This window comes from Vespa crabro, chromosome 18 (assembly GCF_910589235.1).
Source record: "Vespa crabro chromosome 18, iyVesCrab1.2, whole genome shotgun sequence".
NCBI lineage: Eukaryota > Metazoa > Arthropoda > Insecta > Hymenoptera > Vespidae > Vespa > Vespa crabro.
The window spans coordinates 1074435-1079434 of record NC_060972.1 but is presented as its reverse complement, the minus strand read 5'-3'; the positions used below and the strand labels follow the sequence as shown (position 1 = coordinate 1079434).

Here is a 5000-nt window from a genome sequence, read left to right as displayed (position 1 = left end):
GGAATATTATTTTAATAAAAAATTAATTAACCATCGACTTTAATTTTTAATTTAAGTTTTATAATGTTTTTAAGATGAAACTTATTATTTCGTTGCAAATAAAGTTCATTCATTATCTGCTCTTTCGTTTTTATTTATCAATCCCAAAATATATTTTAAAAAAAGATTTGAAAATGTATAAAGTCGGATATCATAAAAATATATATTATAGAAACAATTATTTAATTTTTTATTTGTCAAACTTTAAATTAAAATAAGAAAAGCAATTTTTCCTACTTTTTTTTTTTATTATATTTAAGAAAAATACCGATATGAAAATATTAACTATCATTATATTAATTTAATATTACTCGATTTAATATCATCTACATACAATCGGAAAGATATTCTTCATCGAATGTTTATCTTTTGATTATCGTATGACAATGTGAACCTTTATTTTGTTTTCATTTCTTCTGATGTCTCGTTCATTTGTTTTCTTTTTTTTTTCATTAGTTTATCACGTGACTTTGACTAAAGGAGATGACAGACTCATATCAGTAACGTTTAGATCGTATTAGAGTAAACATCGTCGAAGCGAGATACTCGAAAGCTTTCTCTAATGTTAGAGAAATAAATAATTTATAATTATTATAAATCTTCATTTATAAAATTAATATATAAATATTTACATATATTTTATTTTTCTTTTCCCTTTTTTTTTTTTTTGTTTTTTTTCCTTTACTTTTACTAATTTCTATCTTCGAATAAAACGACAAACTGATAGTAAAATGCAATATTGATTAACCTAATAAATTCGTCGTAGATAAATCGAATGGGGAAAAGGAAAGAAAGTATTTCGTACGAGTTTAGGATCGTTACAATATAATGAAAATAAGGGACATTCCTTGGGGTCAAGGTTGAATGCGCGCGTGAGCACTTCAGTGGAGCCAATTAAGCAGTCGTAAACCTGATTAGCGGAGGAAGCAGTTTGGACCGAAGGAGATAGCGTTGTGAGCTATCTCTGTGCACTCTGGGTGTGTTTGTGTGTGTGCTTGCGCGAGCGCTAACTTATAACGGCATAGAAGGATATACAGAGGCGTAAGTACTGTACTTTAGTGAGTAATCTGAGTGCTCGTGCCCATTAATGTCTAGCGAGATAGATACTTTGCCGTGTTATAATTTCTCTCTCTCTCTCTCTCTTTTTTTCTTTTCTTTTTTCTTCTTCTTTTTTCCCATTCCACTTTTTTCCCATGAAAACCTAACTGAAAGACGTTGAAACAACTGACTTATCTTATATCATAACGGTAGAAACTTTTCGTCTTAAATTGTTATACTTTTTATTATTTTTACATATTCTTTCTATTTCTTTCTCTTTATATGTATCTTTTTTTTTATATATGTAATTAAGCGTAAGAAGGATATTTTAATTAATTGATTAAATAATTTATATATATATATGTGTGTGTGTGTGTGTGTGTGTGTGTGTATGTGTATTTGATATTTTATATCTTTGTTTTTTTTTTTTCTATAAATACTTGTGTATATAAATTAATAGATAAGTTGATATGGAATCAATATGTATAAGAATGTGTTAATTCTATTTGAATAATTTTCTATTTTTCTTGTTTAGATATTTAAAATGATAGAAATGATTTTAATTCCGTCGTTCTTCTCATTGTCGTTAAATAGAGCATTAGGAAAAGGAAAAAAAAAGAGATAGATACTGTCGTTAATTAATTAAAAACCAATTTATTACATTGAAATCTACTTTCTTCCCTTTTTTTTTTTTTAATTAACTACTAGATAACAAAGATTCAACGAAGCACGTCGTGTCGAAAAATTATTATAAACAAAAAACATTTCAAAGAAACAAATTTCAATGTATATATATATATATATATCATTAAATAGAAATTCACTTCGCAAGAATAATATTAAAAAAAAATTAAAAAAGAAAAAAGAAGAAAAAAAAGAAGAAAAAAGAAAGGAAGAAGAAGTGGTAAAAGGAAAAAAGAAAGAAACCCATGATTTATATCGTCTTTCCCGAAAGTACAAGGAAAATGTAAAAAGTCTTAGGAATCGTCGTGAACAATTTTTCTCGAAAAGTAAAACTACGTCTGTTATAACATTTGTTCGGCTAACTTCCGACTTTTCCACTTTCTCAAAGAGCTCCATCTTCCTTTTTGTAGTTCATAAAGACCCGATAAACTTCTCTCGGTTGTACTCGCAAGGAAACCGAAAGAATGAAAGAAAGAGAGAAAGAGAGAGAAATAAAGAGAAAAAAAGAGAAAGAGTGAGAGTGAGAGAGAGAGAGAGAGAGAGAGAGAGAGCATATATCGGAAAACTGTAATCTCGGTTCGTTCGAGATTCGCCGGAAGTTGATACCCTTGGGCATCGAGGAGTAGCAGCGTTCGCTTTGTCCGACAAATAATGGAAGAGCAAACCGGAGGCGTTCGTTGGAATTAAAACGAAAGGTTCAAGATATTCGGTACGGTCCTTTACGATGGAAGAGGGCTTAGCCGAGCAAAGGACCTTTCCCTTTTTTTCTTCTTCCCTTCTTTCCATCCTTCCTTCCTATTTTCCTTATTCTCTATCTTTCTTCTTTCTTTCGTTTCTATTCTTCTTTCACTTTTTTTTATCATTCTTACATGCTCACGAAAAAAAAAAAAACAAAACTCGAAGTTCTTACGAGCAAAGAGAAAGAGAATGAGACTAAAATAGATAAAGAAAGAAAGATGGCGAGAGAGAGAGAGAGAGAGAGAAGAAGAGAAATATAGAGATATAGAAGAAGAGAAATATAGAGATATAGAAGAAGAAAGAGAGAGAGAAAATTAGAGAGAACTAGAAAGAGAAAGAGAGAAAAAGAGAAAAAGTGAGAGAGACAGAGAGAGAGAGAGAGAGAAAGAGAAAAAGATAGAGAGATAGAGAGAGAGAGAAGGAGAATTATCGCCGGTCTACGTGAAAACGACGAAGCTGAACCGAACGAGGGAAAAGTACGGATCAATTATCCGCCTACCGAGGATCAGGATATTGGCTGCGTATCCTCATAAGAGGTACTGACTAGTCCTTACCACAAAGGATGAAAAAGAGAGAAAGAGATACTGTGTATATATATATATATACATATATATATATATATATATATATATATATATATACATGTATATATTCTTTGAAAGCCATACTCTTGTATAGGAATAGAAAAATATCGAAAGGTCCCTTCTAATCTGGATCAACTCGGACACGAGTCCTTCGCGATACAGAGGAAACTCCTTGAAGGGTAGTCACGGGACGTTTCTATTTCGTACGAAGGATATCCGATTTCACGACTCGAGAATGTTTCCTTTGAGTTTCGTAATTCGGGAAGTAAAATGTGAGGATATATAATAGAAGGTATATAAAATCGATTTCTTCAGGAGAGTTGATAGTTATCGTCAGATTAAATTAAATAAATATATAAAATATATATAACGAGTCGTTGATTTTGTAAAATGGAACGAGTGAGAAAATAATTAAAGGCTAATTCTTATTACAAATTAACGTAAAATTTATGTTTTTCTTTATATTTTCTAGCATATCTTTTTTATTTATATTTTTTAACAATAATATAAAATGAATATCCTATATTAAATATAGTATAAATTTTATACTCATATGATATTATACATTATACATTTATGATGTCATATAGAGAAGATATTCTTTTTTCCTTTTCTTTTCTTTCTTTCTTTCTGTTTTTTGTTTTTCTTTTTTTCTTTTTTTTTTCTTTCTTTCTTTTTTTCGTTACGTCAGCGACGCATTAAATTCGTATTTTTGCTTTCTCTTTCTTTTCTTTTGCTTTTTCTCCTTTTTCTTTCTTTCTTTTTTGTTTTTTTTTTTTTTTTTTTTTTTATTTGAAAAAAATTTAATCCCATCATCTTTTTCTCTTTTCTTTTCTTTTCGAATAATATGCAATTCGATGGTTATGAAGTGTTATTTTGAATGATTTCAATTCTTTTCTCTTTTCCTTTTTTCTTTTTTACAAAACATACTTTAATACGACGTTCAATAAATTCGACATTAGAAGTGATCAATATCGTGATTAATATTCGTTTTAGATTATTTTTCTAATTTTAAGAACGTGAATTAAAAGCAAAATATACGAAGAGATTCTTTGTGATCTAATTTTTTCTTTGTGATCTAACAGAGATCACGATTTTGGTGATCGCACAGTGAGAAATATGAGAAAAATATCGCAATAGTACGTTTCGTTCTGAAATTCTTATTTTTATATACAAAAGAAAAAAAAAACATACATACATACATATATATGTTATCATGTTATATGTTATCATTTATAACAGAAAAAAGAGCGACTCATATTATGACCAATATTATTCTTAATAAATTTTATGATGATTCGTTTATTACATTATTCGTATCATTAATATCGGAGATTAATATTTTTATTATAAAATTATCGAATACATTTTAAAAATGATATATATATATACACATATATATATATATACACATTTATATTAAATAAAAAATTATTATTAATAAATTATTATTCTTTCCATCTCGATAATAACTTTTTTTTAATAATATATATTATGTGTGTGTATGTGTTTGTGTATATATATACATATATATATATACATACACACAATATATATTATTAGTAAATAATTATTCTGGCCAACGGGGATAATTATATTTTAAAAATAATTTTTACAAACGATCTAAAATGTGCGAATAAAAAACGTACTGCAAGGGATGGGAGAAGGGCGAGGGAGAAGGGCGAGGGCGAGGGTGAGGGCGAGGGTGAGGGCGAAGGCGAAAGGGGGAGGTGGGCGATATCGTTTGCGATAATTTTTTTTTCTTTTCTTAAACTCTGACACACAACCCTCACTGAGTTTGAACGTGAGAGAGACGATCTATCACCATCATCCGAGATTGAGAGTTTGCACTTTTGACGCGGAAGCAAACTACCGACGGGTGTATCGCATATTGTGTGTTGCCTGCTTTATATTCGC

The 5000-nt window shown here is 29.2% G+C and overlaps 1 protein-coding gene and 1 long non-coding RNA gene across 5 annotated transcripts in view; one reads left to right on the top strand and one right to left on the bottom strand.

Annotated features, from left to right (window-relative positions):
• The window catches only part of LOC124430501 (MAP/microtubule affinity-regulating kinase 3-like), a 366230-nt gene that overhangs the window by 52913 nt on the left and 308317 nt on the right, over positions 1 to 5000 (bottom strand). The gene's annotated exons all lie outside the window — the stretch shown is intronic.
• Positions 556 to 5000, top strand: part of LOC124430503 — a 68799-nt gene continuing 64354 nt past the window's right edge. Inside the window, exons 1-2 of the long non-coding RNA XR_006943778.1 lie at positions 556 to 603; positions 806 to 1080. This is a non-coding gene — a long non-coding RNA (uncharacterized LOC124430503). The remainder of the gene's footprint in view (positions 604 to 805; positions 1081 to 5000) is intronic.